This window comes from Equus przewalskii, chromosome 27 (genome assembly GCF_037783145.1).
Source record: "Equus przewalskii isolate Varuska chromosome 27, EquPr2, whole genome shotgun sequence".
In the NCBI taxonomy this organism is placed as follows: Eukaryota; Metazoa; Chordata; class Mammalia; order Perissodactyla; family Equidae; genus Equus; species Equus przewalskii.
The window spans coordinates 14021923-14046265 of NC_091857.1; the positions used below are offsets into that span (position 1 = coordinate 14021923).

Below are 24343 nucleotides of genomic sequence, written 5' to 3' on the forward strand. Positions count from 1 at the left end.
TAAAAGTTTATCTGAGAATTTGATTTATAAATTATGTTTCACTCTTTTAAAAAAATGGGCATTTATAAATTTTCTTAAGTTCAGAATGCAACCTTCTAAAGTCAGACATCAGGAATTCAAAGAAAGAAATGGCAAGCAGATAGGAAGGAAGGAGTTAACGCCTTTAGAATTCAGCTTCCATCATACATGGGTGACTATCTCTTTAAATAATTTAAATCCTCTCCATCAACTACAAAGCTGTTTTGAAGCCATTTAGCTTTGTTCTTTACATGTGTTCTAATTAAGAGATGACCTTGTCATCACACACACCAGAAATCCGGGATTATTTCCTACAGCAAAAATTCACAGAGCCCCCAAAAAGAGAAAAAGAGGGGAAGAAAGACTTCTACCTCAGTTCCTCACTGAAGGAAGTTGTTGGTTGGCTGAACGCTGAAGCAGTTTCACTGCATAATTTTTTTTTGTTGTTGAATGTCACAGGGCGGGTTAGTGTGACCTTGAGCTGCATCGGCAGCACAGCAAGGGTCGAGATGCCTGCAGGCGCCCTTGTACTGGATTTGCAAGACAAAAACCTTCAAACTGGCTGAAGGACATCTTAAATCTCTTCAAAGGTTTTCTGAACTAATCTGGGCTGCTCTTAGCAGGATCTGTGCCAGTGTGAGAAGCAAAATTAAAAACAAGGTCTTTGACAGGATGTTGTCTCCTCTTAACCCTTCCCAAGCAGAATGGAACAAATCACAAGCGTTCTGGAGAGGTGGTTTACCTAGAAGCATTCTTTCATAACAAATTATGTAAGCAAGCAATCACAGAGGATGGGGCCGCTATGAGTCCTCAAAACTACAGCCTCCCATTGCACTTATTAAAGAATTCAGTCAGTTTTCTCTTGACCATAGTAGTGAATGTAAATTCAGAGCTCTATTTATCTCTCTTTCAGATTTGTAGCACAGTGATAGGGACCAAGGAAGTATTTCCATCAACATTAATCTCTAGAATTTTCTTTTTTTTTTAAAAGAATAACCTTTTAGATCGTTAAGCCACAAACTTCATGGATATTACACATAGCTTATAAAAATTACAACAGGTAAAGAAAATTACATCATATGTTTACTAAATTCCTTATTCCTAACATGATGGATACACTGTTAAAAGGGCAAAAAAATCAGAATAGTGATAGTGAACATAAGCAAAATAAGATAAAGTCATCTCAGTCTTGTTATAAGAAATCAGCAGGACATTTGTTATTGTGGTGTAGTATTTCCAGTGCATGGGTCAAAAGAGAGGGTACAAATGCCAGCAGAGAGTGTGCGTCTCCCTGGCAATGCTCTTGAAGTTTAATTTAGTAGCTATACCTCTCAAGACATCATCTAGGAGAACGAACAGCTATAACACTTACAATGCAATATCCTAAAGTCAGTGTATCTCCACCTATGAGAGGTTGGTTTGTCATTATTAAGGTCCAATAGGTTGCAAATCATGCCCTTTTTTAACAAAAGGCTGAGTAAATTCAAGATTATGCTGAGTAACAACCACACTTTCACTCACTTGAATTCAGATGTGCTTTCCTGAACGGAGCAGGAAAAGGGTAAAGTAACCCCTAGTAAGTAGATAATACACACAGGAGAGTGAACAGTACATGTGAATTTCTTCCTTAGTCACGGAGCAAAGGAGTATATACTATGCTAAATGCTATGGCTAAAGTCTGTAAAAAGCGCTCTAGGAATAGAGTAGGCAGTAACTAGGTTTTCAGTTCATGTGTGTATGTGCCCTAGGTGGGTGGTCAGTGACAGTTAAAAAAATGAGGAAGGGCTGGCCAGGCAGAAGAGAATGGCAGTCACTCTAGGTTCCAGAAATAGCACTCAAAAGCAGGGAAGAGCTGAGTGCGATGCAGGAAGGGGGTGGTCCAAGGAGACTGGAGGTCAGGCTGGAAAGGCAGTTGGGACCAAGGACTTTGAATCAAGGCCATGCCGAGGAGCTGGCCTTTATCTGGTGGCAATGGAAGGTTTACAGGCAATGGAATGATTAAATGCATGTTCAAAAACAAAAACAAAAGCAGAACCGGGAGAGTTGTGGATGGCTTGTGGGGGAGAAGAAATTGAGAGGAACTAGTGCAGAGAAGAAAACACGGTCGAAAGAAGGCAGCGGTAGGAGGTGAAGAAAAAGACAACTCTGAAAAGCAAGGAAGGCTGGGTTTAAATATTTAGAAATTAATTTGTATAACACAAATAGTGCTATAAAATAGGATATTTTTAATAGCAAATTCATCAAATCAAAAAATGATGAAAATAATTACTGTATCTCAAGCTTAAGTTTGTAAAACACTATGTTCACATGACTTGTACAAAGTTTCAAGAAAACTAAGAACCCCTGGAGAGGTATTTAACAAAGAGTCAGAATCAGATTCTGTTGGAGATTTGAATTTTGTACATTTCAAATAACAATGCTCGTTAAGTATCAGGTGTGGATTTGGCTTATTAAGGCAGCAACGCGTACCTCTTCAGAACAGCGTGAGGGCATATTTCCTTTGGCTGTAAGAGAGAGATGCCTAGCTTAAATCATAATGTGGTTGCTGGAGTTAAGAGTTTTATCAAAACTAATGAGAATAAATTTAACTCAGCAAACATTTATTGCGTGTCTGCTATGTTTTGGATACAGAATTAAAAAACAAAAAGTTCCCAACATTCTACCAGCTTCATGCTTCTAGGGCATCACTTACAACGATAAGACCCTAAATTATAGTTCACACCATAAGACCATCACACAACAAAAAGACTGACTAAAAAGAGCATTGAGCCCTCAGTGACTTAAGTCTAACCAGCAGCCATCTTGGTATTCCCATGCAGCCGACAGGTACATAATGCAATTCCAGAACTCTCTGGGAAGACCCAGTCCCCATGTAATTTGAAGAGAGTTGTTAAATACTCTAGAGACTGACTGTCCCGCTAAGACCTCAGAAGGAATTTAACAGAATATCAGCCAAGGTAAGAGGGGAGGGAGTCAAAAAGAACAGGAGTCACTGGGGCCAAGAAACTATCTGCCAGAGGACAGACTACTTTCAGAAAAGGAGAGCCAGCATCAGGGATCAGGTTGAGGGAAGTGGAGGGGAAGGTCAAACAAAGGAGAGGAGAAACAAAGATTCTGAAGGGAAGACTTCTCACTCTCCCTAAGAAGAAACAGACTTTACTCTGTGAAATTACTAAGAAAATGACCAGACCTCCAAACCCTCTGGAGTAAGAAGAATCACCACAGGAGAAGCATTTGGAGGTTCACAAGTCATAAACAAGGCTAGCACTTGAAAGCCAGGGTACTGACAGGGCACAACTAGGAACGACCTTACCAAGTATCCACAAATAAAATGACTTCTCCTTGAGTAAGCATCTCCGTCTTATAGCTGCCAAGCCAACTCTGGTAATAGGTTCCAGTACATTCTATGTCTAGACATTAATAGAATGGTGGGTAATATGATAAGCCTTGCAGATATTAAAAAAAACAAACAATTTACTAATCTACAAAGTTAGGTTACAACATTATTGAAATAAAAATAAGGAATATTCTGTTGGCAATTGGACAAGTAAATTCCTGTAAAGCAGCAGTTCTCAAAGTGTGGTCCAGGGACCCCAAGGGTCCTCATGCTCCATTCAGAAGGCACATGAGGTCGAGACTACTTTCATAATATTAAACTATCTGCTTTTTTTCTCTCTCTCTCATGAGTGTACACTGGAGCTGTCCAGGGGCTACATGATATGTGCCACTGCACTGATGGCTAATGAAATGCATCCTTGCATATTCTTGTGTTTTAAAGTTTTTCTCAGTTCAAATTTTTAATATGGTAAATATTGGTTATATGACCCTTGTAAACAAAATTCTCTTATTTTTTAATAAAATAATTTAAGAGTATAACAATAATTTAAGAGCATAAAGGGGTCCTGAGACCAAGAAGTTTGAGAACTGCTGCTGGACTACTGAAGTAGAGTCAGGAAGTGCAATCTTGGTTTTGATGTTCAAAGAAAATCTCTACTTTCTAATTTTTCAAAAATTTACACTATAACTATGCCAGGTAAATACTGTTCTCTGTGCAGAAATATCTCCAAGACCAGATGAGGAAAGAAAACAATGACCTTTTTAAAAAGATTAGTAGACTAAAGGAGATATGTACTATCTCCCATCTTTGCACAGTCACTGCTATTCTGAATTTACCATATAAGAAGTAACAAATCCGCACATATTTATGAAGAAGCTGCTACATGTTGAAAGCTGAAGATAGAAAGATAACTAAGTGATAAACCAGCCCTTAATGGGGTCACAATCCTGTCAGGAAAAATATGATCAGCACCATAGTGAGAAACTACTAAGAAAACTACTAAACTATGTGGAAAAGGCATGGAAGGGCAGACTCTTGGGAAGAAGACAGGTGAACAGGCAGGAGACGCTTTTCTTAGCGAAGGCACGGCACAGAGCTGGCCTGTGAATTGACTCCAGCCATAATTAAGGCTTTGCCAATTGGAAAAGCAGCTAAAACACATCCTTTAGACAGTGGGAGGAGTATCGGTCCCAGCAGAGAGGCACAGAGGTGCACAGTATGTTTCAGAAACTTTAACCTACTCAAAGTACAGAAATTGCGAGGCATTCGAAACTTTTACAGAATTTGACCAAGGAATTTGAAAGTCTGTTGAATCTAATGATGAAAGATTTGGACTTACAATTTGTATATCTTTTTCTTAATTTCCAATCTGTTGTAGATGGAAGCTTTTTAAAAATACAATGGAAGTAATTTATTTTAAAAAATGAAGTGAAAACAAACAAAAACTGGTCCTTCACCCCAGATATTTTGAGAAGCTCCGAGAACAAGCTGCAAGATGGCGGGAGGAAGAGCGGCTAGAGCAAGAGATAAAAGCTGAAGCTTTCTAGAAGTCTACACAAGTTATACTACCAGCTATTTTCTAAAGCAGATGCAAAAAACAAAATAAGCGAGGTCTGAAAATGACCAGTATATCCCTAACCCAGAATGGGGAAATTCTAGTTATCTAAATAAAAGGTATAATAAGCTCTACTGTTAGAATCACACTAATTTCAGAGGTGCAACCCATGTGCACATGGTTGAAGGGCAAACATGGTAGAGAATCAAGGAGCATATCAGGCTCGTCACAGTCAATTTAAGTGAAACAGACCAGCGTTTGTGTAAGAAGAGAAAGTGAATTGACACTCTGATCAACACACTTTAAAATTATTTTAATTATTTCACTTGAAAGCTTTCATGGGAGAGAGAAAAACCTGAGTTGAAATGGAGGGTTGGTTTAGTGGTGGATTTTCCTCCAAAAATGATGTTAGTTATATCAACTAAGATATTAAGTAAAAGACGAGGCAAATCAATTCTTTAAAGGCAGCAAATTCAGAAAAAGGTTAATTATATTAATGTTTCCCATTGTAATAGTAAATTAGGACTGATTAAGAGAGGCCTGTTACTTTTCTATGGTCTTTGCGCTATGGGGATCACTGAATTATTTTGCTCTGAAAAGTAGCACAAGCAAATTGGAGTTTTAGGATGATCTGGTAGCTGTGAGAGATGACAGCAAGGACATAAGTAAGGAGGCGTAGCAGCACGGAGCGCTCCAGACGAGAAATGAACTCTGAACAAGAAGCTGGCTGTGGGAAAGGGAATTAAAGAGTGGGTGGAAGCGGTGCTGGAAACTAACAATGCTTCACGTGAGTGGAGCATCCAGATCTTCTCGCCTGGTGGTTCACGAAGTCAGGAAAACAGCAAGGAGAGAGGCCAAGTCAGTTTACTGCAGTTAATCCCAACTAAAGGACTCACTCAGATTCTGGATTGATCTTGGTTTCACCAATACCGTGTTCTCACCGAAAACTTTGTGTTAAACACGTTTTCAAAGTGTTATTTCTTAAATTAAAAACATTACTTCAAGAAGTGATTTTTAAAGTTTGGAGAAGGCATTCCATGTAGACAATTAGCCTCACTTTACCAACTGGTAACTCTGTCTGTTAGACCAGCTGAATCACCGGCCACTTTTATCTCTTCACACAGATACTTCTGTATCTGATACAAAAGTTCTAGCACTTAAGACATCTGTTGAAATAGTCATCAACAATTTAATTGAGCTAGAAAAAAATGCATAATAAAGAACTCTTCCCAATGAGAAATCATGAGATATAACAATAAAAATTCCATTTAGTGAGAAAATGAGTATATTCAAGTGTTTAAGCTAAACTGATTTATGGTCAATTATCTAATTCTAACCAAGAGATTCTGCATTTTTTGTACTATTTATAAATATTTATCAAAATTACCTAATAAATGTTACACTCTGAGATAAACAGAGCACAGAAAGTTTTTGGAGTCCTATGAAATACAATAAAGAGTGATTTTATTTTGTTAGTTATATGGGATGACTATTTCTTTCAAAAGAGGGAGCTAACAAGCGAGCAAGGCAAATCTGGCCTCAGACCCCAAAGAGCTTTATAAGCTTCACACTTTATGTGGTTTGCTTTACATATTTCATCAAGATCTTTTCCTTTGTTTCTAATCACCCATAGGCCTCTCATTCAGGACTTTCCTATACTTAAAAATATAACATGACTGGGGCTGGCCCAGTGGCGCAGTGGTTAAGTGCACATGTTCCGCTTTGGCAGCCCGGGGTTCACCAGTTCAGATCCCAGGTGCGGACACGGCACTGCTTGGTAAGCCATGCTGTGGCAGGCGTCCCACATATAAAGTAGAGGAAGGTGGGCACTGATGTTAGCTCAGGGCCAGTCTTCCTCAGCAAAAAGAGGAGGATTGGGGGCAGATGTTAGCTCAGAGCTAATCTTCCTCAAGAAAACAAACAAAAAAGATATATAACATGACTGTTTTCGGAGTGTAGCTGTATGACAGACAAACTATAGGAAAACCTCATGAAATATACTAGTTCAGAGTCTTCAATTGTATTCTGTTGAATACTAGCTCCTGAGATATATACAAGATCCTCCTGGAGACTGACAGGCCCCTGGCTAACGGAAGGCCTACTGAAAAGATACTATATATTGTGACTCAACTTCCCCAAAATGATGTGACCCCGGGCTTCTCATTCAAACAGAAAAATTGTTTAACTGACATATTTCAAAAAACACACATAACACATTCACTTTTAAAATCCTGAAATATTTAAAACTGTATGTAAATGATATAGATAATCACTAATAATTCATTTTTATATGATTTCAAAGTTGTTCACTGTACATTCTAAATAATCTGTCTTCTTTTCTATCTAAATAATCTGTGTTCTTTTCTATCTGGGAGAAAGATCTAAATTTGATCATTTTTCAAGGACAACTTATTGGCTATGTATATTTACCAGCTGGCTATCCATGATTTATTTATCCAACTGTCATAAGCGGTTGTTGGTTATGTGGTAGAACAGGGTGTTGACAAATTAAGAACAACAATAAACTAATTATATCTTGCAGGTCACAAAAATATGCATGGTTATAACTTTCATTTTAACAAAAATAAAAGTCGACAAGTGGGGTTCACTATTAACTATGTTTCAACAAATATAAAAGCAGATTTCAGGATATCAAATAGTCATTAACACATAATTATACCTGAATGAAAGAACTCAGTATTTATAAATAAGTCTGAGTGATTTAAAAATATCAATTTAGAGAAAAAAATAATATACGAGCATGTGAAGAATGATTAGCAACCAAATAATTACTAACAATTTTATAGTCTTTTTACTAAATAAATATAACGTTTTAAAGATTTTCTTGCTGAAATTATCAAAAAGGATAAGCAGGGTGATGAAAATAAAAGATAAACAGAATGATTAAAATAACAACTTCATCATTAGGTTTTCTGAATTTAATCAGAACAGCGAAGAAAAAGGAGTTAGTATTATCACCGTGCCAACCATATTCAGGAAAGAACAGATCTGGCTCAAAGTGGCCGTGCCCCTTTTGAAACATCACAGTCCATGAAAACACTGTGCATTTTGGGAGATTCTATCTGTTCTCTCTTCTGACCAGAGTTTTCAGCTTGCAAATTCAAACTGAACTCTTCACAACTAATTAGGAGCACAATGATCAATCACTGTGTCTCTTCCCAGTGCACTTGGAGCAGCGTAAGTCCAAGAGCTTAAGACATGACAAATTCGTTTAGGTTGTAGCTATACTAGAAAACAGGAGTGTTAATCCAAGTAGAATTAACCACTCACTCATCGCTTTCTGTTGCACTGCCCAGTTACTTGCGTTAATTTAATTAGATTATTCTATTATTTCTCAGAAATGCTAAGATACTACTTGCCTTGTAAGAGGCAACCATTTTATATAATTCGAAAAGTAATCATTGACTTTGACTACAATAAATCCACAATAACCAAACATGCTTCTATTTTTCCTCAAAACAATAATTAACTTTTTATCTGAAATCAGATTGCTATTTCAGGTTTTGTATTAGCTGTCCATTTTCTCTGGTTTTTGGTAAAAACAAATTAAGTATCATCAACACAAATACTATTTCTTATTTCAAGTTTCCCAATGCCTCTCTCCAGGAGTAATCCATACCTCTGAATTCTCAAGAATATTTTTTGTGTCTTTCTTACGGCATTTAACCGCTTTCTACTGTTTGATTAAATATTACCATATTTATCCTTTCCTTGTAAGTTCCTTAGCTATAGAATTGTATCTCATTCACTTTTTTAAAAAACCATATTGCCTAAATGAAATACTGTGCGTAAATAAAACTCAAAATACAAATCTAGTGATTACAAGCTAATTTATAGCTAAGAAAGGATTGTCTAAAATATATTAAAATCACAATGATTAAAACTTAAGAACTCAGGAAAAATTATCTCACCCTCTATCTCCAAAATTTGAGTCTCTGATTTCTGAGAAAGGAAATTGAGAGGGCTGTTGAAAAGTCGCTCTGATGTCATCTAGAGTCTTCGGGTTGCCCGCTCCTCCTTCAGCATCTTAAGAAGAGGAAAAAGATAGTTTGGCATATATTCCAAATCAGATTCTAGAATATCTTTCGTGAAGTTCTATAAACTTTTCCCAATACCTTCTCTTGCTCAAATTCAATGTAGCAGAAGTCATTTGACAGCGAGACATGGATTGTTTATGAAATATCAATTGTTCATTAAAGGAAAGCAAGAGATTTTTGCTTTCTAGACAATATATTTACTTAATAAAAGCAGTTCTTAAAAAAAAAAAACTGTGAGAAAGATATATAGTTGCTAGGATGCACTTATTAACCTTGTTAATTTCAAATTTCTGTCAAATTAATTCAACTAAGTTATATCTAAAACTTCTAAATTCTCCAATAAGTATACTTCCAAAAAAGGAAAAAAAAGAAGAAAAAAATAGGTACAGTTTCTTTCATATTAAGCCTTTTCTGTTTCAAAATACCACCTATGTAACCATTTCAGCACAAAATGCGTAATGTTCACAGAAAGCCTTGTACACCAAAGTCCAAAGCAGCTTTATTGTTAATAGCCAAAATCTGGAAACAACTCAAATGCCTATGAATAGGTGAATAAATTATGATATATCCATACAATGGAATATTTACTACTCAGCAACAAAGAAAGATACACTATTGATATAAACAACAACATGGGTGAATTTCAAAAGGATTATGCTGAGTACAAGAAGCCAGACAAAAAAGAACACACAGTGTGTAATTCTATTTGCATAAAATTATAGAAAATGCACATTAATCTACAGGGAGAGGAAACAGACCAGTGGTTGCCGGGGGATGGAAGGGGAGGAGGGTGCAGGAAGCAGGGATTACAAAAAGGCATTATCTTAATTGTGTTTCATGGGTGTATAGGTATGTCAAAACTTATCAAATTGTACACCTTAAATATGTACAGTTTATTATATGTCAATTATACCTCAATAAAGCTGCGAAAAAAATAAAATTTCTTAAAACGTTATATGCCTCAATGTAGCATTCCAAGCCTAGGATTTATCCTATTGAAAAAAAAGAGAATCATTATATACATTATTTATTTCTAATAGTAAAAAATTTAAAAAACAGCCATTAAATGTCAAAATAAAAAGTTTGGGACTAGTTAAATAAATTCTGATATATTACATGATGGGATACTATGTAGCCATTAAAATATTATTTAAAAAAGTATAGCATATCATTCCATACAACTTATTACGTATTATTAAGTGATAAAAACAGGAAATAGAACACTGGTCAGTATAATTGAACATATATATGTTCAGTATAACTGAATTTTTGTTTCAAAGGTATACAAAATAAATGTAGCAATTACTTCTACATTTAGAGGTAATTTTTATTCTTTGTGGTGGTTTATATTTTCTAGTTTCTTTACAATAAACATGTATTACTTTTGTAATAAATAAATTAAAAGATGAAAGTAGCAACAGTCCACAACTGTCCACTCCCTAGTACAAGTATAGGAGAAATACTCCTGGGGGTGTTGCACATTACAGAGTCCTGGGCTGTCACGTCACCCCACCAGTGACCTACCAAACTGCAGTGAGAAAAGGGCAGGTCCGACAGGATGAACCGGAGGAATAATTAGTAAGCTACATGCTTTACCAGTGACAAAGCGCTTTCATGGACATGACCTCATTTGAGTTTCATAACTCAGTGAAACGAGCAGGGAAGGCATTATCCCATTTTACGGAAGAGAAACAGACAATGAGAAGGGCTGGTTAAGGGTCATGCCCCAAAATTAGAGATCTTGGAATCAGATTGGACCTTGACTAGAAATTCTGATAGGAATTCTAACAGGAGTAGGGAACAACCTCTTTTCCTGATTATTTTTAACTAGAAGGCAGTAATTTACACAGGAACTTAAAAATAACCGCATTTGCAATCATATGTATTCCTATTAGAATGTGCCAGGGACTTGGGAACTTCCTAAATCCCTAGTCCCCTCCTCAGAATCTATACCCAAGGCAATCTTGCTCCTTCTCAAAATTACCTATTAAACCACTGAAATTCAAGTAGAATTTAATTGTTCAGTTTCAATTACATTTCTTTCCTTCTTGAAAAATAAACAAGTATAACCTTTTATTTTAAGTTGGAAAAAGAAAGTAACCATAACTATATTTACGAATGCTACAAATAGTGACCCACAAGTTGATGTCAAAAGATCTAACCGAATGGTACTTTAAAATACCACCTTTTGGGCCTAATCTTTTTTTGGTAGACGTGCAGACAAGATTCTCCAGACACGACACTTTCATGAAGAAAATGACCAACTCCTGACAAGAGGAAAAGCAAACCTCTTCAGAGGAACATTACTAATGCACGTGTCAGGAACAGCTGGTGAGGGCTGAAGCATGAACCCTCACATCCCCTGCTCTTAGCAAGACTCCCAGGATGCGAGAGATTTAAAAGGTAAAGAGAGCTCTCAGGTACGGGCCTGTTACTGTGTGTCAGACACTGCGCTAGCCCTTTGATTCATGAAGTTTAAAATAACCCTCTGCGATGACTATTCTCACCCCCATTTTATAGATGAGGAAACTGAGTTTAAGCTACCCCAAATCACAAAATTAATAAGAGCTTAGAATGGAACTCAAACTCTGGCATGTTTTACTTGAAACAAAGACGAGGCCTTGGCAATTCTCTGGAACATAAATCCTGACTTTTCTGTAGTATTACCCGCTTACAATGGTCTCAATTCAAGTAGAGTGAAACCTGTGGTAACGGTACATGAAGTTCACGGGTCTACATTTTCCACATAAAGAGTTAAAAATATCCAGAGCTCGCAATTTTTGTCTGGTATTTTGCCATGTTCTAGAATTATTTGTTTTAATGGTTGGTCTCTATTAAAGCATTGTTTTAACCCTTTTGAGCTAAACATATGAGCACATGAAAGATAAATTAAAAGAATATTTAAAAAATTAGCAAAAGATAATATAAAAAACTACTCTCACAGATGAATATTTAAAAATTGTCTTATATTAATAAATGGGCAAATTAGCCTTAAATCCAAGTCAATGACCAGCATGTGCCAGATGTGTTCTGAATCGTGAAGACAGAAAGCACGTTTACGAATAAGAAAACATTTAAATCACTTGGTTACAATTATATTGTGGAATATTATGCATTAAAATATATGTTTTCAAAGAATATTTAATGACAGACATGGCAAAATGATCAGAACATGATGCTAAGAAAGCAAGATACTAAGCTATCCATTTGTTAGATGAACCAACTTTAGGGGCGAAGCACTGTCCCTTGTGTGGGCATCAAAAGGTGAACGAGACGAGGCATTGGAAGTGCTGAGCTGCTTTCATGTTCCTCGCATGCTGAGGGCCATCAGGCTGTGGAGATACCAGCTTAAACGTCACTTCCTCAGAGGAGCATTTCCTCACCACTTTATGTAAAGTAGCTTCCTCTCTACCTCTTACTTTATTTAAACTCTTTAATTATGTTATTTGTTCTCTGTTTCCTTGATTTTTTTATTTGCATCTACTGAGATACTCATGGGCTTCTGGTCCTGTATTATATTCATAAGGTCTATTACATTAGTTGATTGTTTCCACGTGAAAACAATTCTTCCTTTCTGGGACAAGCGTCCACAGTGAGCACCATACTTAATGGTGAAAGACTGAACGGTCTCTCCTCCAACCCTGGAAGAAAGGCAGGGACGCCTGTCCTAGCCACCACTATTCACACTGTACCAGCGAGTCTACTCACTGCCATCGGGAAGAAATATAAACACACAGAGACTGGAAAAGAAGTTAAAACTGTCCTTCTTTGCAGGCAACATTATGTTGTATGCAGATAATTCTAAGGAGTCTAAAAAAAGCTACTAAAATGACTAAGAAAGGTAAGAAAGGTTGTAGGATCCAAGATCCATATACAGAAATTAATTGCATTTCTATATACTAGAAATAAATAATCCAAAAGTGAAATTTAAAAAATTCCACTCACAATAGTAGCAAAAAGAATAAGCGACTTAAGAGGAAATTTAACAAAAGAAGTGCAAAACCTGTATACTAAAAACTACAAAACATTGTTGAGAAATTTAAAAAGATCCAAATAAAGGAAGATACGTTCCATGTTCATGGATTGGAAGACTCAATATTGTTAAGATGGCAATTATCCCCAAATTGATCTATCTAAATCCCATCATGCTTTTTTACGTAGAAATTGATCCTAAGATATATATGAAAGTACAAAGGACCCAGACTATTCAAAACAATTTTGGAAAAGAGATTAAAATTGCAGGACTTAAACTATCTATTTTCAAAACTTACTATAAAGCCATAATAACCAACACAGTGTGATACTGGCACAGAGATAAACACACAGATAATGAAATAGGATAGAGAGCCCAGAATAAACACATTCATGGTCATTCAATTTTCTTTTTTTTTTTCTTTCTGTTTTTTGTCCCCAAATCCCCCAAGTATATAGTTGTATATTCTAGTTGCAGGTCCTTCTAGTTGTGGCACGTGGGATGCCGCTGCAATGTGGTCTGATGAGCCGTGCCATGTCCTCACCCAGGATCCGAACCAGTGGAACCCTGGGCCACCGAGGCGGAGCACAAGAACTTAACCGCTCGGCCACGGGGCTGGCCCCCTATCATTCGATTTTCAACAAATGTGTTACAGCAATTCAAAGGTACAGCAATAAATGGTGTTGAAACAGTTGGACATTCACATGCAAAAATAAATAAATGTAAACCTTTCTCTCAAAACATACAAAAACAATAACTCGGAATGGATCATAATTCAAATTGTAAGAACTGAAACTACAAAACTTCTGAAAGAAGGCATAGGAAAAAGTGTTGTGGCCTTAGGTTAGGAGAAGATTTCTTAAATATGACAACAAAAGTACAATCCATTAGAAAAAAAGGAAAAATTCGACTTCATCAAATTCTTCAAAAGACATAATTTAGATAAAAGACAAGCCCCCAGAATAGGAGAAAATAACTGCAAATCATATACATGATAAATAAATGGTATCAAGCATATTAAATCCTCAGACCTCAAGAAAAAGAAGATAATCCACTTTTTAAAAATGGACTAAAGATTTGAAGACATTTCACCAAAGACCCATGAATATTTAATAAAGATGCTTATCATTATTACCTATTAGAGAAATGCAAATAAAACCACAATGAGATTCCACTACGCATCCACTAGAATTTTTTTTAAAGACTAAAAATTTCAAAGGTTGAGGAGGATAGGCAGGAATTGAAACCCTCGTACATTGCCTGATGAGAATGTAAAATGGTATATACACTTTGCAAAAGAGTTTGGCAGTTTCTTAAAAAGTTAAACATGGGGCCAGCCCAGTGGTGTAGTGGTTAAGTTTGTGGGCTCTGCTTCAGTGAGCCAGGGTTCGCGGGTTTAGATCCTGGGCACGGACCTAGCACCACTCATCAAGCCATGCTGTGGAGGCATCCCACATAAAACACAAGAAGAGCGGCAAAGATGTTAGCTCAGTGACAATGTTTCTCAAGCAAAAAGAGGAAGACTGCCAACAGACGTTAGCTCAGGGCCAATCTTCCTCACACACACACAAAAAACAAAAAAAAAGGAGAGAGTTAAACATTCACTTATACACTTAACCATATGACACAGCGATTTCTCTCCTGGATATCTGACCAAGAGAAATGAAAATACATGTCCACACAAAACTTGTATGAAAATGATCCTAGTAGCATCAATTACAATAGCCAAAAGCTGTAAACAATCCAAATATCCATCAACTAATGAAAAGATAAGCATAAAGTGACAACTAAAAAAAAGAAATGAACTAATAATTCACTCACAACGATGACCCTCAGAAACATAATGCTTTGTGAAAGAAGCTAGATACAAAAGACTCTATTTGGAGGATTCAATTTATATACGAAATGTCTAGAAAAGCCAAAATTACAGGGAGACAAAGCAGATCATTTCCTAGGACAGGAGAAGGAAGCAGAAATTGACTGCAATGAGCATGAAGGAACTCTTTGGAGCGACGAAAATGTTCTAAAACTAGACTGTGGTGATGGTTGCACATTTGAATAAGCTGACTCAAAATCATTAAACTGAACACTTACAATGGGTGAAGTGTATGGTATGTAAATTACACCTCAATAAGGCTGTAAAAAAATTTTAAAAAGATATACTCTTTACAGAACCATAAAAGTTGCTTTAAAATGAATCCGATCTAAAATAAGTTGTCATTTCTCTCTATTTAAAATAATAATCATAAGGTAAGATAAGCCTAATGTATAACAATTACTCTTTGGAGAATGCAAAAGTAGACTTAAGATGACTATTCACCTGTCATATGCTGCTGGTGGAAATGTAAAATGGTACAACTGCTAAGGAAAACAGTTTGGCAGTTCCTTAAAAAGTTAACCACAGAGTTAACTTATGACCCAGAAATTCTTATTCCTAAGAATAAACAGGAGGGAAATGAAAATTTACATCTGCGCAAAAATCTATATAGGCATGCTCATAACAGTTATTATTCATAACAGCCAAAGACTGGAAACAACCTAAGTGTCCATCGACTGATGAAGGGGTAAAAAAAATGTGATATATCTAGTACAATGGAATATTATTCAGCCCTAAAATGTACATCAGAATGTAGCGGTACATGCTACAACAGAACCTTGAAAATTATCACGCTGAGTGAAAGAAGCCAGTCACACAAAACCATGCATTGTATGATTTCATTTATGTGAAATGCCCAGAATGGGCGAAGTCAGAGACACAAAATAGATTAGTAGTTGTGTAGGGCTGGGGGTGGGGGAGGATGAGAATGGGGAGTGACTGCTAATGGGTATGGGTTTCCTTTTCAGGGTCATAAAAATGTTCAAAAATTAGATGATAGTATTGGTTGTACACCTGTGTGACCATAAAGAACACTTCAAACAGGCGAATTTTATTGTATGTGAAATATATCTCAATAAAGCTGTAAAAAAAAGTGACTATTCATCCAGTATTTACTAAAACACTGAAAGTAATTTCAGCATGAAACCTGGACTTCTAATCTTACCTATTTGCTTTTGAGCATGTCTCACATTTATCTGAACAGGTTTGTTAGTATCAATTCATTGTGGTTAAATATAAATCACTTTTTAAAAATCAACTGTATTTTTACATGCCAGTAACAAACAGAAAATAGCATTTTAAAAATATCCAACAACAAAAAGTACCTAATGTATAAAAGCAACTTGCAAATACTGTAAGTTCTATACGGAGAAAATATAGTGGAAGACACTAAATACAACCTACATAAATGGGATGACATACCGTGTTCATGATAGAAAGACTCAATATCATAAAATGACAATTCTCCCTAAATTGAAAGCATACATTTAATGCAATGCCAATAGAAATCCAAAAGGTTTTCTAAGTCGATTCTAAAGTATACAAAGGAGAAGTAAAAGCCCATAACAGACAAGTCACTCAACCAAAAAGGAATACAGTAGGGACCTTGCCCTCCCTATGCTGAGACCAATTCTAAAGCTGCACCAAGGAAGTCAGCCTACTCTTGGACAAGAGAAACTGTCTGCTGGAGAGAGACAGACCCTCACATATAAGGAGAGCGATGCTGACAAAAGTGGCGCTGCAGATCGCTGGGGAAAGGAGGAATCATTCAATAGTGCTGACACAACTCGCTATTTATTTGGGGGATAAAAAAGAAACTGGGTCCTCACTGTATAACATATAAAAAATAAATTCCAGAGGGATTAAAGTTTTAAGTAGAGAAGGCAAGCTTTTAATATTCTAAAAATAAACTATAAGAGAATATCTTCATGAAGTCAGAGTAGGGAAGGCTTTCTTAAGACACAGAAAGGGCTAACCATTAAGCATATGATTAGTAAATTCAACTACATTCTAATCAAAAACTTATATTCATCAACAAAGACAACAAAGACAAATGAAAAGATGAACTACAACACGACAAAGCACATTGCCAAAAGAGATTTTGATATCCACAATGTGTGTGTGTGTGTATGTGTACCCCATAACATTTGAATTAAAAATGGGCAAAACGCAGAGGGGCATTCTGTCAGAGCCCGAGCAGGATGAGGGGGTGTCCACAGAGGAGCGGAGGGAGTCAGAGCCCAAGCTCTGGAAGGGAGGTTTGGGGGCAGCAGGACCCTGCACAGCAGTGGTCCAATACTGGGTGTCATTGCCCACACAGGGGCAGGAGGGTGCCCACAGAAAGATGCACCAAGCTGTGCAATGCAGGAGTCCAAGCAGAGTGGGGAGGCCTTCTATGTGAAAGGTCTTTGAAGCCCAAACAGAATTTGGGGGAGGGGTGCAATGGATATGGTGGATTGACTACAGATAGTGAGACTGATCAAATAAGTAAATTTGGGTTAATGGTAAGCAAGTTTCTCACTGTTAGAGAAGGAGGTACAAAAAAGGGAGAAAATGTGATTTAACTCCAGGGTGGGAGGGAAACTGGAGGTAGCAGTATGACCGACGAAGGACACCTCGAAAGAAGACAGAAGCCAACTTGAAAGGGATCCTGCTGGCTAATTCAGGGCAAGATGAGCATCAAAATAAGTAACAGCAGTAATGGATTATAGGTCAGTGAATAAAATATGGAATCATGAACTCACACTGATACAAATAAATCAATTAATTAAAGTTTGATCAGGAAGGAGATATGTACATAGCTTCAAAGCACTTCCACACAAAATAATCATTAATTACAGAGGGCAAATGAGTACTTTCACAGTAGAGAAACCTGACAAATACCATCTTAATCAAGCAATCCAAATGAATAGCAAGAATAACGGGTCAAAATGAAAATTGTGTGCCACCTGACAAAACACAAAGATAAGACAGCATAATGTCTCTGCCATTCCTCCCAAACTTCATAACTTGTATCTAATCATTAGGAAACAGCAGACAAACCTAAAGGAATGCACAGTCTACAAAATAACTGGCTTCTATAGTCTTCAAAAGTGCCAAGGTCTTGAATGTCAAACAAAGACTGAAGAACTGTTCCAGTTTTAAGGAGACTAAAAAGACATGACAAGTAAAACGCAAGGCATGATTCTAAACTGGATCCTTTTGCTATAAAGGACGTTACTGGGACGACCTGTACAAACTGAACGAGATCTGAGGATCAGATGATAGTAATGCATCAATGTTAATTTCCTGATTTTGATGGTTTTATTGTGGTTTATGGGACAACGTCCTTGTTTGTAGAAAATATACACTCGTTTATTCATGGGTGACGGGGCATCAAATCAAATCTTCAGAAGAAAAACATTTCCTCTTCATTGTACTTGCAACTTTTCTGTAAGTGTGTTATTCAAAAATTTAAAAATACAAAAAAGAAATGCACTTAATGCATATTTTAAGTACGTAATGGACAAAATTTTAAGTACGTAATGGACAAAAGACATAAGCAAGCATTTTGTGAAGAAAAATACCAATATCACAATGAAAGCAATACCATGAAAGAATAATCACATGAAAAGATGTTCAACCTCATTAGCAATCACAGAAAAGCAAATTAAGTCCACAGTAAGATGCCAATTTGCAGACACTATTTGGGAAAAGTTAAGAAGCCTGACATTTCCAAATTTTGGCAATGATTTGGCTCAACGGCAGCTTCTGATATATTACTAGTGGAAAGTAAACTGGTCCAACGACTTTGGAAAACAATCTGGCATTATCTCATAGAATTGAACATTCCTACACTTCTACTCTTAGAAGTGTATCCTAGAGTCTTGCACATGTGCACCAGAACACATATAAAAGAAAGTGGACATTAGCAATGCTTGTAATAGCTATATATACAGTATATACACACACAGATAGCTGTATTAATGTACAGATATATTATCAAAAATAAATAAAACAAGAAAACAAAAACATCCAGCAACAATCCAGATGTCTACCAGTAAGACAGTAAATAAGTTTATACAATGGACTATTACTCAGCAGTGAAATAAACAAACCACTACATATAACAATATAAATAAATTTCAAAAAACCACAATGAATGAAAAAAGCAAGTCTCAGAAGGCTACATAGAGAAAGCTACCATTTTTACAAACCTCAAAAAAGTAAAACGAAACAGCAGATTTTTTAAAGATCCATGTGATAAAACCAGTATTACTAAAAAGCAAGCAAATGATTAATACAGAATTGAAGAGCGCTGGGGGTCAGGAGGGCAGTAGAGGCAGAGATACAGGCGAGGCGAGGCACATGCTGAGAGACTCGGGTTTCTGAGTAAAGTTCTGGCGCCATGTTGGTTGCTGGGTTCTTGGGAGATCATTTTAATACTGTGCTTCATAATTTAAATTTATTCTTGTAGACATAAAAATAAGCTGCTATATTGTGGCAAATCAGAGTTTTACATTGACAAGAATCTTGTTGAGGTATGCATCTTAATAATTTGCACTAATGAACAATGTTAACCACGAGGCAAGAGATTTTCCTAACTCCTTTTTTAAAAACAAAAACAGGGGCCGGCCCCGCGTGGCTGAGTGGTTCAAGTTCCACATGCTCCACTTTGGTCACCCAGGATCGCAGCTTCGGATCCCCAGTGTGGACCTACTCCACCCATCAGCCATGCTGTGGAGGCATCCCACATACAAAAAATAGAGGAAGATGGGCACAGATGTTAGCTCAGGGCCAATCTTCCTCAAGGTAAAAAAAAAAAAAAAAAGAGGAAGATTGGGAATGGATGTTAGCTCAGGGCAAATCTACCTCCCCCCAAAAAAGCAAAAACAAAAACAAAGGAGTCTACAAAGAGATACACACAAGAACTGGAAAATAGACTTGCAGATAAAAACTTATGGCTTGGTCAATCAAGGAATGAGGCTAATTCAGAACTACCATCAATTTGGTCTCAAATAAAACTAAGCATAAATGCTTCCTTAATTACTGCAAATTTGCAGAACTCTCTCATGGGAGATGGTCATTTTGTGAAAATTACTTAACATGAGAAACAGGCAAACTGAAGTAATTCCATATACTTCAGGTTCTGAACAAACAGTGTTTCCCCTCTAAACATAAACACTTCCCCTCATTGGTTATATAGACCAGTGGTCATATATTTATCCTGATTGGCCAAACATGTGATGAGAAAAGCCTAACTCATCTTAAAGAGAAAGATCTCTCTGCCTAATAAATAATGCCTTAAATTTATTATACAGTACTTTTATCTGACAGATATAATTCAATTTCTCAACAACCCTGCATTATAGGTAGGGCACATCTTACCAAGCAACACCTACTTCATGTAGCACAATATTTAAAAAATTTTAAAGTAAGTTAGAAATGTTACTGATGTTCTAAGCCAGATTTTCTATCTACATATTTCTTGAGAAGTTACCATATGAAAGGTACTTTGCAAGGTGCTTCTTAGATTTTACATGATGCACACAGACTGAAAATCTTAGCTATGTGCTGCATCCTTATTAAATGCAAACAAGTACAACAATCTGGTTAAAAGGCATCTTGGACTAATTCCTCTTCAAAAGAAAAGCCACTCATCCTGATTTATACATCACATAAGATATATCGTACCGATCCTTTCTCTTGGCTTGGATTGCCATCGAATGATATGCCTGAGCATTAACTGTAGGCTCTACAATACTGAGGAAGTTGGGGTGAGGGAAAATAACATGTTTGTTAACAACACACGTCCTTGAGAAGGATCACTGCATCCTACTACAGAGGAAACAGACATAAACTAAATCCATACCATTGGTCCTTGTGGTATATTTCTCCTTTTATGTGTGTGTGTGTGTGTAAATATATTTTTTGTTTGTTTGTTTGTTTTTCTTTTTTTTTGCTGAGGAAGATTAGCCCTGAGCTAATATCTCTGCCAATCTTCCTCCACTTTATATGTGGGTCACTGCCACAGCATGGCTGATGAGTGGTATAGGTCTGCACTCAGGATCCGAAACTGCGAACACAAGCGTGCCAAACTTAACCACTACACCATGGGGCTGACCCCTTTATGTATATTTTTTTGTTTGTTTGTTTTTTTAGGAAGATTAGCCCTGAGCTAACATCTGTCACCAATCCTCCTCTTTTTGCTGAGGAAGACTGGCCCTGAGCTAACATCTGTACCCATCTTCCTCCACTTTATACGTAGGATGCCTACTACACCATGGCTTGCCCAGTGGAGTGTAGGTCTGCACCCGGGATCCGAACTAGCAAACTGTGGGCCACCAAAGTGGAATGTGTGAACCTAACCGCTGCAGTACTGGGCTGGCCCCCAGCTCTTTACGAATCTTTTTAACATGGTTTTGGGCTTTAAAAATGAGACACTGATTCAAAGAAAAAATATATTTAATATGCAATTTTTGAAACCAGAATATAGCAGGCACTAAATAAATGCTGAGTATACAAATGCTTCTTTGCATACTCCATTTTAAAATTACTTCCAGTGTTTCCCTGTATTTGTTCAATGGAACATAAAATATCCCTCCCCATATAACACTTTATTTCTCCATTTCCTGTTCTCTTCTTGTTGTTTTTTGAATTTATATTCTTTTAAAAGCCATTTCTTATTATTAATGGCCAATGTCATCCTTTTTAAAAATATATATTGATCCTTCCTTGAGAAATATAAATCCAGTTGTTTATTTGACATTTCCATTTGACATCCATAAATTGTTTATTGACATCTCAAATTTAACACATCGATAACTGAGTCCTTGTTCTTCCTAATCTCAAATAATATCAACTCCATTCTTCTCATTGTTCAGGCCAAAACCCTGGCTGCCATCCTGGATGCCTCTCCTCCTCTCAGAGCCCACATCCAGTCTGTCAGCAAATTCTGAGGGCTCTGCCTTGGGAACATCCAGAAGCCAACCACTTCTCGCTGCCCCCATTCAAGGCCCCATCATCTCTCCTGGAGTATTACAACAGCCTCCTAACTCGTTTCTTTGCTTCTGTTTTTAACGTCCTTGGGTCTATTTAACACAACTGCTGAAGTGATTCTGTGAAACTGTTATATTGGGTCACTCCTTTGCTCCGGACTGTCCAGTAGCTCCCGGCTCTGAGCTCACTTCCTGTGCGTCTCCCTCATTCGCCTCACTCTAGCCACAGGCTGTTGACTAGAACACTCTTCTCCCCAGAGAGCTGAAGCGCTAGCTCCCACACCCACTTAGACTTTACTCGAGTCATCGAGGTGAGACCCTCCCTGGACATAATCTGAAACCTCACACAGCACCTGCCCAGACCTTCCGTGCTCCCTTCTCTGCTTCAGTTTTTATTTAGCACTTGTTCATGAGAGACCACGAAACTGAACTGCTCTGCCTTGTTTCTCTATCTCACCAATAGAATGTGAGCTCCAAGGGGCAGCCATTTCCCCCTCTTGTTCACGGCTCTATCCTCAGGGCCGAGAAGAGTAAATAGATACTGAATGAATCAAGGCATGACTGTCTGTACTTTGTGATCTTATAGGAAAGTCTGCAGAAATTAACAAACTGTGATCTTCCTCAGCTGTGACAGACACTGTGTAGCCCTCTCAAAGACATCCTCACCCTTCCTTACATGCTGGCAGAACGCTCACTCTCTTTCTCTCATGAGGTGAATCTTGAAGAGGTCAAGCCACTATGACAAGTAGTGTTTACTCTGACAATCAGGGGTTCAGGCACAGGCACATGATGCAATTATGGCCAGTCAAGTTTACTAGGAAATGTTTTCCTCACTTAAAAAAAAAAAAGCAGGGGCTGGCCCAGTGGCATAGTGGTTAAGTTCACATGCTCTGCTTCAGTAGCCCGGGGTTCACAGGTTCGGATCCCTGACACAGACCTACATACGGCTCATCAAGCCATGATGTGGCAGCATCCCACATACAAAATAGAGGAAGACTGGCACAGATGTTAGCTCAGTGACAATCTTCCTCAAGCAAAAAGAGGAGGATTGGCAACTGATGTTAGCTCAGGGCCAATCTTCCTCACCAAAAAAAAAAAAAAAAAAAAAGTGCATGGAAAAATGGCCATCTTGCAACCATGAAGAATGACACTGCCAAAATACTCAAGATACAGAGTAGAAAAATGGAAAATACCATGCAGGTTCTTGATACCATCATTATGACAATTAACAACCCGCACTGCAAACTTCCTGCTGAATAAGATGATATATCCCTCATTGTTTGAGCTATTTTAGTAAGGTCTTCCAGTGCTTATATTTTAATTGATACAAAAATATTTTCAAATATTCACACAGTTTCCTGCAATGTGTTAAGTCGAACTAAAATGAAGACGGGTGTCAGGTGTTCTCCCCCTTTTTTATGCTGCATGCCTAAAGAAGACGTCATGTGACAATGAAAGAAGATCTCTCAATGTGCCATATTTTCTCATAGAAATAATTTCATAAATAGTGTGTTTGTTCTTCATTAAGAATTGAAAATAAACATCTGACCAAAGCAAAGGCAGTCCAAATATAGAGCTTCAAGATAATTTAAATAGTAAAATTGTGCTCGTAACCACTCTACGGCTAACCAGGTTGTGCAGAACTATTAGTGCATTAGCACTCATGCAAAGTGGGGAGAAAGGGAAGGAGGGAGAGGAAGTCAGGGGGTAAGGAGCGGGGCACGGGGCCAATCAGGACATGATGAAGGGAACAGGAATAATCATGCTTCCTTTGTGGGTGCACACACACTGGAAGGCAGCTGGGCGACACCTTCATTCATCTGGGACTCTCCCCTTCGTCCCTGAAGTGATCCTAGACGGGAAGGGAAGGGAAGCTGTGCATCAGCCATGGTGTGAGACAAAGGGCCAAGAGTCATCAGGTTTTGATTTTTAACTCAAAGCCAAACCATCAGTCAGTAACAAGGCCAGGACTATAGCTGTCCAAAACTCTCAGTCTTCAAGTTCTCAGTACAACCACCTACACCTACACCGCCTCCCCACAAAAGTCTCATAAACTCTGAACATTCCTAGAATCGTAAAATCCCTACGCCGTTAATAAGTTACTCTAGACATAATGGAACCAAGATAGAGGATATAAAAAACAAACTTTATACAGGTTAAACTTAACGCTATACTTAATATAATACCTACAATAGATGGTAACTATTTAATTACCAATCTTTTATTAGCTGTCATTTTGAAAAATTACTGGATGAATTATGACTCAAAAACAATTATTGAAAGCTGCTGAGAAAAGTAGAGATTTCCTTTAAAATCTTCTCACCATATTCTACAACTGTAAACAAAAGCAATAAAAATGATTCTGTTGGCAAAACTTCACAAAGTCACCATGACTCAACCTCAGCGAGGACTTCAGTCCAGAGTACGCGCGACCCTGGTGAGGCTGCCCGTCTGCTGACCTCACTAGGACCCTCACCTCCTCCTGCTCACCCCTGCTGCTCTGGGTCACTCTACAAACGGGAAATGAAGCCGGAGGGGAGCAGATGCAT

General features: G+C 37.5%; 2 protein-coding genes across 2 annotated transcripts in view; both read right to left on the minus strand.

The window, feature by feature from the left end:
• The window catches only part of NRIP1 (nuclear receptor interacting protein 1), a 44558-nt gene extending 35601 nt beyond the window's left edge, over positions 1–8957 (minus strand). Inside the window, exon 1 of the mRNA XM_008517141.2 lies at positions 8843–8957. The gene's annotated coding sequence lies outside the window, so the exon portion shown is untranslated. The remainder of the gene's footprint in view (positions 1–8842) is intronic.
• LOC139079804 (spidroin-2-like) overlaps positions 8906–24343 on the minus strand; it is a 46378-nt gene continuing 30940 nt past the window's right edge. The window contains exon 3 of the mRNA XM_070597230.1: positions 8906–8957. The gene's annotated coding sequence lies outside the window, so the exon portion shown is untranslated. The remainder of the gene's footprint in view (positions 8958–24343) is intronic.